The following is a 14,967-nucleotide window of genomic DNA, read 5'->3' as shown; positions in this document are numbered from 1 at the left end:
ATGGCCTATGAGAAGTGTGACCTTGGCACAGATGCAGCCCTGAATTACAGAGCACAGCAGCTGGATTTCAGAGCAAGGATGAACCCTGCTGTGGGAGGTCAGCGAGACACAGACTCAGGGCTGCCACCTGTAGGAGCCCGTTGGATCCAGAGTTAAACCGAAGCAAGGGAGGACTCTCCAGAGTAGCCTACACTTGAGTTGTGCCATGAATACATATGGAGTTAGTTCCATGAAGGAAAAAGGGGGAGAGCCAAACTGGGAAGGCACTGAGGCATGAGGTGCACTGGTGGTTCAGGGTGTCCCATAAATAGGTGGCTTGAGAATATGGAAAGTAAAGGAAGTGAGAATGAATAGAAATGCAGCAAACAGTGGGCACGTCATTAAGAGCTCCATGAATGGCATATGGGTTTGATGTTCAGAGAAGAATTGCCAGAGAAGAATTTTCAGCCAGAGTAATTGCTTGACTGACTGCTCAAACACTACTAAAAAAAACAGAAGGTAATCCTGCTATGATTATAGCACTCTCCTCGTTTTCAACTTATATTAAACATTCGGTTCAGTTCAGTTCAGTCGCTCAGTCATGTCCAACTCTTTGCGACCCCATGAATCGCAGCACGCCAGGCCTCCCTGTCCATCACCAACTCCCGGAGTTCACTCAAACTCACGTCCATCGAGTCGGTGATGCCATCCAGCCATCTCATCCTCTGTCGTCCCTTTCTCCTCCTGGCCCCGATCCCTCCCAGCATCAAAGTCTTTTCCAATGAGTCAACTTTTCGCATGAGGTGGCCAAAGTACTGGAGTTTCAGCTTTAGCATCATTCCTTCCAAAGAACACCCGCCGCCCCTGACCTCGGACGCGGGGTAGCTCCTCTCGGCCACGCTTCTGCGAGGTCTGTCGCAGCCGGCGTGCCTCTCTAATATTAACGTTAGCTTTTGAAGAGGGTAAGTTGATTTTTTAAAATTATCTTCTCTTTAGCTTTTGGTGGGTTTTAACTAATTTTGAAATAATTAATATCTAATGTCTGTAAGAATCTAGACTTTAAAATTCAGGGCTTCTAAATGAAGGCGCTTAGAATTAGGAAGTTGAGGTTCTCTGTGTTTGGTGTTATTTTGTTAAAAAATATTTATAAAAATCTCTCAAGAGTTTTTGGAGGGTATAGAGAAGCTGATAGGCTTGGACAAGGGCTAAATCCAGGAAGGATATAAGCTGAGTATTATGAACCTATTGAGTATCATTTGCCATTTTGTTAAAGGAGTTTGAACACCTTCAATCTTTCTGTTGAAGAAATATCACAGTGTGATACTCAACATCATTAAACACAGTAGGATATGTTTGGGCTTACCATAGTCCGAGATTCCCTAAGGAAAAAAAAAATTTCCTCTTATTCTGGCAACAACCATTAGATAGTAATACAAATGATTCAGGAAATGCTACTCAAGGATTATTTAGTGAGTATAGTTATTGGAGACATGAGAGATTTCCACACAATTGCAATTCTTAATTTGTTCTTTCTAATGGAATGCTTTACTAAAATAAAGATGGTTTACCATGATCTCCACCACTAGCTATGGACTGATATTCTTAGTAACTAGCCAGACCTGTCAATGAGAAAGACACAGATAATTTTGAATAAAGCAAAGGCAAATGCTTTCTACTGGCAATATACATATATACATATAAACATCCATAAAATGACACCACACAAAAGATAGTTTGGCACTACATTTGAGTGGTGGTAGTTGCTCAGTCACTAAGTTGTGTCTGATTCTTTGTGACCCCATGGACTGGGACCCGTCAGGCTCCTCTGTTTATGAGATTTCCCAGGCAGGAATACTGGAGTGGGTTGCCATTTCCTTCTCCAAGGGATCTTCCTGACCCAGGGATTGAATCTGCATCTCCTGTATTGGCAGGTAGATTCTTCACTCCTGAGCCACCAGGGAAGTCCATTTGAGTGGTTACTGGGCAGTGGTTCTGAACTGAGAGAGAGAAGAGATTTTACACTTACCCCAGGAACTTCTCTGGCTGCTCAGATGGTAAAGAATCTGCTTACAATGCATGAGATCCAGGTTTGATCCCTCGGTTGGGAAGAACCCTGTAGAAGGGAATGCCTACCCATTCCAGTATTCTTGCCTAGAGAATCCCATGGACAGAGGAGCCTGGTGGGCGACAGCCTGTGGGGTCATAGAGTCAGAAAACAATCGAGCACACACACATACACACACACACACACACACATATACACGCAGGAGATATTTGGCCATGTCTGGAGACATTTTAGATTGTCACATTAAAGGGGATTATTACTTACATCTTGTTAGTAGAGGCAGATATGCTGGTAAATAATGTACCGAATGGTCTCCCCACCACCCAAGAAAGAATTGTCCAGTACAAAATGTCAACAGTTTCCAAAATGAGAAGTGTGATCCTAACTATAAATCATCAAGCCCTGATCTGAGAAACAAACATGTACCAGCCCCGGCTGGTATGTAGAAAACTGATACAAGCATAGTAGTCTGGATGAGAGAAGATACTACCTTCACTCCACAAGTGCTTTGCTTAGTCACTCAGTTGTGTGTGACCTACTGTTTGTGACCTCATGGACTGTAGCCTGCCAGACTCCTCTGTCCATGGGGATTCTCCAGACAAGAATAGTAGAGTGGGTTGCCATGCCTTCCTCCAGGGGATCTTCCCAACCCAGGGATTGAACCCAGTTCTCATGCACTGCGGGTGGATTCCTTACCGTCTGAGCCACCAGGGAAGCCCAAGAATACTAGAATGGGTATCCTAGCCCTTCTCCAGGTGATTTTCCCAAGCCAGGAGTCAAACCAGGGTCTCCTGTTTTGCAGGCAGATTCTTTACCAGCTGAGCTACCAGGGAAGCCCTCACCCCACATAATAACACAGATACTCTTCACCTGATATATATCTCAATGACTAGTAAAACAGTTGGCTGTTGTTTTTAGCTACAGTGACAAAAAGAACAGGGACAGTGTGAAGAAAGTTCATTTGTATCTCTGGGGAGAAAATTATTGCATAGGAAATTTCATTATTCCAAAAGGCCAATATTAGGTAGTCCCACTATATATCAAACAATTGATGGATCCTATTTTATAAAATACTTATTATAATCCTTTAATATGTATTTATATTAAATACCTACTTTAATATTATATATACATACATATATATATGTATACATACATGCATATATATATATATATATATATATATATATATATAAAATGACCAACCTATACAGCATATTAAAAAGCAGAGACATTACTTTGCCAACAAAGGTCCATCTAGTCAAGGCTATGGTTTTTCCAGTAGTCATGTATGGATATGAGAGTTGGACTATAAAGAAAGCTGAGCGCAGAATTGATGCTTTTGAACTGTGGTGTTTGAGAAGACTCTTGAGAGTCCCTTGGACTACAAGAAGGTCCAACCAGTCCATCCTAAAGGAAATTAGTCCTGAATATTCATTGAAAGGACTGATGTTGAAGCTAAAACTCAAATACTTTTGCCACCTGATGCGAAGAAGTGACTCATTTGAAAAGACCCTGATGCTGGGAAAGATTGAAGGCGGGAGGAGAAGGGGGCGACAAAAGATGAGATGGTTGGATGTCATCACCGACTAAATGGATATGAGTTTGGGTACAAACTCCTGTAATTGGTGATGGACATGGAGGCCTGGTGTGCTGCAGTCCATGGGGTCAGAGTTAGGCATGACTGAGGAACTGAATTGACTGAACTGAGTGTATACATGCTGCTGCTACTGCTGCTAAGTCGCTTCAGTCGTGTCCAACTCTGTGTGACCCCATAGACAGCAGCCCACCAGGCTCCCTTGTCCCTGGGATTCTCCAGGCAAGAACACTAGAGTAGGTTGCCATTTCTTTCTCCAATGGATGAAAGTGAAAAATGAAAGTAAAGTTGCTCAGTCGTTTCCGACTCTTAGCGACCCCGTGAACTGCAGCCTACCAGGCTCCCCCGTTATATATATCCCATTTTACTGAAAAAGAAATTGAAGAAGAGTCACTTGTCAGTTTGCTCAAGTTCTTGTAGATCATAAGCAGATGGTTTTAACAACTTGTATGTCATCCAAGCACAATAATTTTAGAGGTTTTCCATCCTTGCAACTATTGTTAAAGCTTTCTTTGTTTTTAAACATTGAAGTCATTTTCTGCTATACATCTTTATGTCAAAGAACCCATGCCTCCCTCCAATAAAATCTCCAATTATCTTCTAGTCACCAAATCTGACTACCTTTGTCTCACTTTTCATCTTCTCTGAGTTTCCTGATTCATTTGTAACTATTGACACTATCCCAGTGACACAGAAGCTGGCTCCTTTTATTTTTCTCACCACTGGACACATCAGGCTTTATTCTGTTTTATTCTTGTCTGTTATAGCTCCTTTTATCCTCTTTATCTCTAAATTTGCCTCTCTTCTACAATTTTGTTTCTGAATCTCTTTACTTCTCTGTATTTGTATTATTGATATCTTATGACAGACACATATACACCCATATTTCTTCAATGCAGATACAGAAATCAACTTTAAAATAGCAGATATGTGATTATACAAGCGGTTGCTGGTTAAAAGGGTATATATACAATTGATTTCTAAATAAAAGGTATAATATTATGTAGGTAGCAAAGAGAATTAAAGAGTAGAAAACTAGAAAAGACTTACTTTGATAGGTGGACAAAAGCATATTTATTGAGGAAGTCTACAATGGTTAATGTTTTATGTCAACTTGGCTAGGCTATGATAACCAGCTATTTGGTCAAACACCAACCAAATATCTCTGTGAAGACTTTTTAAAGATGAGATTAACACTTAATTAGTAAACTTTGAATGAAGCAGTTTATCCTTTATAATATGGGTGGGCCTCATCCAATCAGTTGGTCTTACTGGATTGAGGTTTCCTGAGAACAAGGCAATTCTATCTCTGGGCTGCCTTCAGACTCAAGCTGTAACACGCATACATTCACACATGCACACACACAGACACACACACACACTGCACGCACACATATCCTACTGATTTTCTAGAGAACCTTAACAGAGTCTTAGTAAAAATATCTGAAAAAGGTAGTACGAAACCCGGGAAAGATTACCTTCCAAGCCACTGATGGAGTTTCAAGAAGTGTTAGGTGTTCAGCAATGTCAAATGCTGCAGAAAGCCCTACATTTTGCAACAGAGAAGAGACCAATGAATAATAATCTTTCATCAATAGTAACTTGAACAAGAGGAGTTTCAGTGGCATTCAGGAACAAAACTGTAATGGGCTAAAGAGTGGGTGATCTTGAGGACTGGAAATATTAGCTTAGACAACCCTGTTAATACATTTGATAATGTCAGATATCATTATATATCTTCTCTTTCCACTCTCACTGCCAATCTCCAAGTTAAAGCCCTTCTCCCACTTTGTAGTCTACCCCCTTAACTCTTTTGCTTTAAATAACAGCTTCATTAATATATTATTCACATACCATAAAATTCACTCTTTTAAAATATACAAGTCAGTTGAGTTAGTATATTTACTGAGTTGTGCAACAACCCCTCAATTGTTCATCACTTTTCTGCTGAGTTTCCCTTTCTACTTTCCTCCGTTCATGGTTTCCATATTGATCTTCTTAAAGCACAGAATAATTAGGTCTCTCCTGGTGCAGAAACCTGTAGCAGTCTCTGCTTACTCAATTACCTATTATTTTTCAGTCTGGATTCAAGGCCTTCCAGACCTGAACTCTCTTCACATATTTTCCACTCCCACAAAGCTAGATGATTTTTATTTTTTTCAATTTCTGAAAAGCCACTTAGCTCTCCAGCACACGCTGTTCCCTTAAACTGGAACACTCTTCTCCCACCAGTTTAGCATCACATATTATTCCTACTCATTGTTCATAATCTCATATGTCATCAATCTCAAAATGTGCCTAACAGAAATCATAGTAATGGTGCTTTGCAAAGACAAACATTTAAACCTTTCTCATAAAAGGCCCAATCTGAGCAGTCTCTAGGTTGGCAATGGTGACTTTCTAGCTTCAAGTTTCACTAAGAGTAGGGTGTGACCCACATCCTCAGAGACCAAAATAGACTCATTGACAGAAGGAACATCCTAAGCGGTAAGAAGGAGAAAAGAGGAGAGACAAAAGAGACATTCTGGCTCTCTTTTAAATTAATCACCTATATAAATTCTATATAATATTGCAACTTCCAACTTATTGATCAGCATGTATTTAGGGAAATGGCACCATGTAGCTGAAAGGATGTTGGTAAATGTGAACTTCCTTCTTGACCATAAACATTCTAAAAGAAGAGATTGGACACTGAAGCAGGCAGCGTATAGTCTCTGTCACAACCCATGTTCTATGCTTTTAGACATTTCTTGTCCTGATATTGCAGCTATTTGGGTAATAACTCTGGATAACAGTATTATCCCTATTCAGATCACAAAGTCTGTGAAGGCAGAGATTGAATTAACCTTTGTATATACTTTAGTGTTTAACTTTTTTTTTCACATCAAAGTGTGTGGATGTTTAGAAGACAAGTCATAACTTACTCTCCTGAATTTAGGACCAACTATGGCAGAGACACAAGAGTAATATAAAAATAACTGGGAAAGTTGGGCAAGAGTATGAAAACCTAGCTTGGACTGAAGGCCACAGTTGTTTTCCTATAAATACTTCATAATTTTACCTCAGGCAAGGAAACCACACAACTACAGCTCTACGCAATTAGCTCTTGTTTCATTGCTTTGTGTGTGGGGAATAGGAAGAGAGAGGTCTTATGTTCCTTAAGGAAGACTTGTTGAAGAGATGGGTTTAGATCGTGAAAGAGAGACACAGAGAACAAGTGAGATAAGACTTAACTCATTCTACAAGCCAGGTAAGTTATTGATTTGTCTGTGGTATGGTCAAGTAAGGGCTGGAAGAAAGATGCAAAGGTGTTGTTTTTCAGTATTTGTTTATCTGGGTAATGGAATGAACTCTATAGAAGCAACAGTGGGTAATTAGTGCTTCTCTTAACAAAGCGTGTATTACGTGCACATTTATTACAGTCACTGACCTGGGAACTTCAATAACTTTATCTAATGACTTCTCGCATGCTGTGCAGTAATTACAATAAGAGTTTATCATCACATGGATAATCAACTCTCCAAATTCAGGTCTGATGATCATTTCTGCTGATTTCTTAAAGAAATTGGAAAAAGGGAGCATTAATTGCTTTTATTTAAAAGTGTTATAGCTTATCGACAACTTGTCAAAGAAAGTCAAGTATTTACTTTGCATAGTAAATACACTTTTTCTTTTGAAGTTCATTGTTACTAATAGGGAGTGTTTGACTATGAATGACCAGATAGCAAAATAGAAATTTATAGAAAGTGTAGTAGAACTATGGAATATCAGATGATATAATCAGTTCTTTCTTAACGCTTTTTAAATGTTTAAGCATGTTACTTAATGTAGGGCTAATGAATTCTCTGTGTATGTGTGAGATGAAGAATATACTTCCAATGCTGAAAGTTCATAGCTTCTATCTATCTACTTGTCTATTCATAAATAAGAATGACAAGTACAGAAAAGAGAAAATAAAGCTGTTTCCATTTTAAATTTTAAATTTATTTCTGCTTTAGAGCATGTAAGTAAGGAAAAGAGTGAAGAAGTTTGAATGAAAATAAAATTTTAATGCCTTGAGAAATACTATTTACAGTGATAAAGAAACTTTAAGTACCATACTAAAAATATGGAGGCCAGGAGAGGCAGATACCTATGCATATTCGAGCAAGTATTGCAACCATAAATTTTAACATAGATGCTAACATTTGATGAGTGCCTAGAAGTCCTATTATTCTAGGTTACCCCAAGCATGTTAATGGGATGTTGTTGATTTAACACATATTGCTTGAGGCTTTTTCTCTGAGCCAGTCCTTGGTTTTGAGTTGAAAAAGACAGGCTTTCATGGAGACTGTCATTAGTGATGGCATGTACAAATATGGAAAGTTACCAAGACTTGAGAGATACTAAAACAAAACAAAACAAAACAAAAACACAAAAAAAGAAACCAATACTTTCTAGCAAAGCTTTATTCCTTACAGAATCGACTTTTAAATTTTTTATTTTATATTAAAGTATAGTTGATTTACAAGGTTGTGTTAGTTTCAGGTACATAGCGAAGTGATTCAGTTACACATATACATATATGTGTGTGTGTGTGTTAGTCACTAAGTCGTGTCTGACTCTTTGCAATCCCATGGACTATAGCCCGCCAGTCTCCTCTGTCCATGGATTTCTCCAGGCAAGAATACTGGTGAGGGGTGCCATTTCCTTCTCCAGGGGATCTTCCCCACCCAGGGATCGAACCCCGGTCTCCTGCATTACAGACAGATTCTTTACCCTCTGAGCCACCAGGGAAGCCCGTAGTAGTAGTAGTAGTAAGTAGTAGTGTTAGTCACTCAGTCATGACCGATTCTTTGTGACCCCATGGACTGTAGCCCACCAGGCTCCTCTGTCCATGGAATTCTTCAGGCAAGAATACTGAAGTGGATTGACATTCCCATTCAAAGGGGATCTTCCTGACCTAGGGATCAAACCCGGGTCTCTTGCATTGTTGGCAGATTCTTTACCGTCTGAGCCACCAGGGAAGGAAGCACATACATATATTTATTCTTTCTCAAATTCTTTCCCCATATATATTATTACAGAATATTGAACAGAATCTATTTTTTTATATGAGAGTTTAAAGGCAAACTGGAAAATTATCTCATAATTCATTAAACCCTATGAAACCTACATATACATTGCCTATAAAATAGATTTAGTTATGATTTTATAAATCATAACTCATCATGTTCCCACTCTTAATGAGATAATTCAAGAGTGTATAGGATATTTTTTATTGATTTTTCCCCTGACTTTCTAGGTTCATCATAGTGGAACTGCTCAAATCAGCCCTTACCCAATTAGACTTTCTTAATTCTTGAGTCAATTCTGAACAAGATAAAAGGAAATTAGCAACCAGATGATATAGTCTGGGACTGGTCTTTCTTCAGTAAAACTGATATCTTGGGTAAATTCTAGTTACCTACAGAGTTTCTTATTTAGCTTTGCAAATACTGAAGGAGCTTCTCTTTGTCCTTTTCTCTCTCATTCCTTCCTTCACCAATCTGTTGGACACATCTATTTGACTATTACTTTTTCTTCAATGTTTCTACCTGATCCTTCAGTGATATGTTAGAAATAGAACTCTGTCCTAAAACCATGTAACTAGAAGAAGCTGTCACTCCCAGGAACTCAGTCATATTTCCATTATTTAGTGCCTGACTAAGGTCCTCCTTGAAAAAGATCACCAGTGATTTTGAGTGTTAGCTCTAATATGAAAAGTCAACTTTAACCGATTGATTAATCTTTCTTTCATGCACCAAAACCTGCCTAGACTAGATCTGAACTTTCATCCCTTTGGACCTTGCTCATCATCATAACACCTTGCCCTTAGGCAAGCCAGCTAAGGGAGGACACATTTATTCTAGATAGTAAACAAACCCAATAATCTTTCCCTTTCACCCTACTGCTCATGTTACTGGGACTTGACATATCTAAATGTGCTCACAACTATGATCATAGCTAAAGAAATCTTCCACTTTTCTTTATATTGCATACCCTCTCTAAAAATACAGAATTAATGTACACAAGGAAGAATAAAAATAGTCACGCTGGTACAAAATATGTTTACTGACATTGAGCAGCAAATAGCACGACTCAGAGTTGTTATTCTTTTCAGACACACTGCGTGAGTTAAGCAAATTTCATCTAGTTCTGCAGCATTAGTCAGACCTCCAAGCTTAAAATGTTGCATTGTTTAATATTTTCCATTACTGTGACGGTAAACACAGTCATTAATCCAATATCATGGCAACAGTAATGTTTTGTTGTAAAGAAGTTGATCACCAAGACTGTCATAAATACACTAGTGCATAGGAAATTTTGATATACAGTGTTTTGGGGGAATGGATAATTAATGTTCTTGAAGCATATTTGACTAGATGTTTATTTTGTAAACCACCGTAACCATTTAAATAAGAAGCTTAGAATGATGTCAAAATATTTTTGAAATAGTCCCAAAACCCTTAAATATAATTCAAATTTATATTCCAGCAATCGTAAGAATCAAATCATTTTCTCCAATAAAACAATATTTTATCCAGCAAAGAAAATAGTGTTATAGACTCATTTTTTAAGAGGGACATATTTAAGTATAAGCCAAATGTATAAGCCAATTCTTCTTTTTAAAAGTAAAAGAAAGCAAAAAATAGTTGCTTTCTTATAAACTTCTCATAAGCTAGGTACTCTAGAAACAGTAATTATTATTAATTCTTTAAGTGATTTTATGTGGCATAAGTTCAGTTCATAATATGGTTATTTGCACTTTTGATGATTCCTAGGTTTTCCTGTTCAGTCTCTAAGTCATGTCGAATTCTTTACAACCACATGGACTACAACATGCCAGGCTTCCCTGTCCTTCACCATTTCCTAGAGCTTGCTCAAACTCATGCCCATTGAGGCAGTGATGCCATCCAACCATCTCATCCTCCGTCACCCCCTTCTCTACCTTCCCTCAATCTTTCTTAGCATTTATTAAAGACTAAAAAATGAAACCAAATGATACATAATTCCACATACTAAATTTTTTATCATTGTCATTTAAAAATATATTTTGGAGGAAACACAAACATGTAACATGCCATATATATATATATAATATATATATTTGAAATAGCATAAAGAGATAGATGTTAAATTATGAAAGATTTGCTCTATCTGTACAAAATGTCCTTTTTTCTTGCTGTGTTGCAAAGACTTATTCACTAAAGTGAGCCAGTAGAGAATTATCTGATGAACACAGGAAGAATAAACAATTTCAGGATAACTGTTTAATGTGTCAGTTTGTCTGACTTCATCAACTGAAGAAAGAAAACAAGTTCTCAGTCCCACTTACAACTGAAATGTTTAAAAAATGTTGAATCATCCTAATGGAAACTATGAGACTGAATTGGTACACATATAACTAAAATTCTTCAATATGAAAGAAGTATTTTCTTAAGCTACATACTTTTAATAAATATCTTATTAATAAATATCAAAGTTAGACTAGAGAGCTGATTATTTAGAATATGCAGCAGAAATTGTGGCTTAAGCCTGAGTCATCTAAGTTTCTTGGCTTTTTGATATAACTTAGATTATATGTCTTATTGTGATAGATGATTAATTTGGAGAAGCTCTTAACAATATTCACTTAAGATAACTTGCATTTAAAGCCTTAAGGCTTTGAGGAAATAAAATTTGCTATCTTCATTGTATAAAATTCACTTGGTTTTTTGATACACAATGTATATATGAAAAGGCCATGCTTCCCAATCAATTATAATTGTGATAAATATTGACAATTGAAGGCAAGGAACAAACTCAAGGTAATAACAAGGAACCACTCTCCTTTCCTCACTGAATGATTTCTGGTTTGTGTCTTTGTCTCAACCTAGCTCAGAGGTCACAGACTGTGTAGCCATATGTAAATAACTTCATCCCAAACTCCTCCTAGTCCTAAAGTAAAGATTTTGTCTATGTAGTATCTAAGATCCCTTTCAATATAACACGGGATTACTATGTTATATCCTTGTGGTATCCAAAGAAATATGTCATGGGTTCCATCCCTAGGAACCATACCTATGGAATAGGTCCCATACCTATTTTGGGACTTACCTGGTGGCTCAGACAATAAAGAATCTGCCTGTAATGTGGGAGACTGGGGTTGTATCCATGAGTTGGAAAGATCCCCTGGAGAATGAAACGGCAACCCACTCCAGTATTCTTGCCTGGGAAATCCCAGGGACAGAGGAGCCTGATGGGCTACTGACCATGGGGTCACAAAGCATTGGACACAGCTGAGCAACAAACACTTTCACTTTCACATTGAATTCGCAGCAGCAAAGAAGATTAATTTTTCAAACTTGTTGTGAAATTGTGCTAGAAATAAAATGTGCTGAAAAGAGGAAAAGCAGATATAAAGGGAGAATCAAATGGGAGATATCCCTATCAAAGCAACTAGAACAAACAGAATAGAAAGCATACAATGAGCAATTTGTTGAAAAGCAAATTTTGGTTATGTGAATGGGAAGTTTATCATCTGTCATAAAAAGAGAAAAGAAATATAGAATCCCTGATAATAAGACATAAACTGGTATATGTTTTAAACATAAAATAATATGTAATTATCACTGTGCATCCAGCCTGTTCCAGCTCATTAAAGTACTTAGAACAAAAATCAACATCTAAAAAATGTTCAGGGGAAAAATATTAAATACATTCTCTTTTTTTTTTTCACTTTCCTTTTTTTTAATTAATTAATTTATTTATTTATTTTTAATTTTAAAATCTTTAATTCTTACATGCGTTCCCAAACATGAACAAGGATAGCTTTCACATTAAAAGAAAACAAAAAGACATTTTGAAATATAAAAGAATTGAACATATACAGTATTACTTATAAAAATCTACCTGCAAATGCAATGCAGTCAAATAAATAATGAATCAAAATTATAAACAATGGATCAATAAATCAAGGAGTGAAAGGATTAGAAGAGAATTCTGAATCTAGGTAAATATATCATTAAATCTTAACATTTATAAAAACTGGCTGCAAATGGAATGTTTTAATTATAGAAACAAAAGTTAATACATTTGAAAAAGAGCAGACAAAAATATGCCAGAGTGTGCCAAAAATTGGGAAACTTGGACAGACAGGGAAGGTTATTGTTGTTTGACTCTTTGCAACCCCATGGACGGCAGCCCGCCAGGCTCCTCTGTGTATGGGATTTCCCAAGCAAGAATACTGGAATGGGTTGCCATTTCCTCCTCCAGGGGTTCTTTTCTACCTAGGGATCAAACTTGCATCCCCTGAATTGGCAGTTGGATTTCTTTACCACATAGCCACCTGGGTTAGGGAAGGATATAATAATAGTCCTTAATCTTCCACACCAGAGAGTAAAGGATATTTACTTTCTGTAGCTAATAACTAGAAAAGCTTAGGCAATATAATTTAAAGATATAGAGATAATCACATTTAGAAAAGAACAATTCTGCTTTATTGACTATGTCAAAGCCTTTGTGTGGATCACAATAAACTGTGGAAAATTCTGAAAGAGATGGGAATACAGACCACCTGACCTGCCTCTTGAGAAATCTGTATGCAGGTCAGGAAGCAACAGTTAGAACTGGACATGGAACAACAGACTGGTTCCAAATAGGAAAAGGAGGACGTCAAGGCTGTATATTGTCACCCTGCTTACTTAACTTCTATGCAGAGTACATCATGAGAAACGCTGGATTGGAAGAAACACAAGCTGGAATCAAGATTGCTGGGAGAAATATCAGTAACCTCAGATATGCAGATGACACCACCCTTATGGCAGAAAGTGAAGAGGAACTAAAAAGTCTCTTGATGAAAGTGAAAGAGGAGAGTGAAAAAGATGGCTTAAAGCTCAACATTCAGAAAATGAAGATCATGGCATCCAGTCCCATCACTTCATGGGAAATAGATGGGGAAACAGTGGAAACAGTGTCAGACTTTATTTTTTGGGCTCCAAAGTCACTGCAGATGGTGAGTGCAGCCATGAAATGAAAAGACGCTTACTCCTTGGAAGAAAAGTTATGACCAACCTAGATAGCATATTGAAAAGCAGAGACATTACTTTGCCGACTAAGGTCTGTCTAGTCAAGGCTATGGTTTTTCCTGTGGTCATGTATGGATGTGAGAATTGGACTGTGAAGAAGGCTGAGCACCAAAGAATTGATGGTGTTGAACTGTGGTGTTGGAGAAGACTCTTGAGAGTCCCTTGGACTGCAAGGAGATCCAACCAGTCCATTCTGAAGGAGATCAGCCCTGGGATTTCTTTGGAAGGAATGATGCTAAAGCTGAAACTCCAGTACTTTGGCCACCTCATGCGAAGAGTTGACTCATTGGAAAAGACTCTGATGCTGAGAGGGGTTGGGGGCAGGAGAAAAAGGGGACGACAGAGGATGAGATGGCTGGATGGCATCACTGACTCAATTGACATGATTCTGAGTGAACTCCAGGAGTTGGTGATGGACAGGGCGGACTGGCATGCTGCGATTCATGGGGCCACAAAGAGTCGGACACGACTGAATGACTGAACTGAACTGAACTTTGAAGTTAGCAAAGATAAAAGATAAAAGAATAGCAAACAATTAAAATAAAGGATGAGTGAGTGAGTGAGTGAGTGAAGTTGCTCTCATGTCCGACTCTTGGCAATCCCATGGACTGTAGCCTACCAGGCTTCTCTGTCCATGGGGTTTTCCAGGCAAGAATACTGGAGTGGGTTGCCATTTCCTTCTCCAGGGGATCTTCCCGACCCAAGGATCAAACCCAGGTCTCCTGCAATGCAGGCAGATGCTTTACCCTCTGCGCCACCAGGGAAGCTAAATATAGGATACACACATTATCTAAAATAAAGGATACACACATTAAATCACATGAAAAAAACAGACTTAAATATTTGAAGCAAAACAAAACATCTGATAAGAATTGCAAATGAAAATTTCACCAAACTGAGACAGAGTGCATCCTGAAAACTTCTAAAGGAAATAAAATAAGCTGTAAAAGAATAATAATTAGGTCAACCACATTTTTATCAGTAAAAATGGATGCCAAAAAAACTGAAATGTCTTCAAAATTTATAGGGAAGTAGTTTGTAATCGAAAATTCTATACTCTTGTGGTAGATTGTGCAGTGGCTGAAAAACGTTCACTTTCTCCTTGTATCAGGATTATACATCCTTATCAACCTACCTGTGATTTTTCTGAGCATATGTCGCCATGGCACTGACCTCAGATTTTGAACAGGTAAATGTGCTTTGGCAATTGAGATGTGAATGAACATGACATACATTTG

Source organism: Ovis aries, chromosome 3 (genome assembly GCF_016772045.2).
Source record: "Ovis aries strain OAR_USU_Benz2616 breed Rambouillet chromosome 3, ARS-UI_Ramb_v3.0, whole genome shotgun sequence".
Taxonomy (NCBI): Eukaryota; Metazoa; Chordata; class Mammalia; order Artiodactyla; family Bovidae; genus Ovis; species Ovis aries.
Note: the sequence above shows the minus strand (reverse complement) of the source record.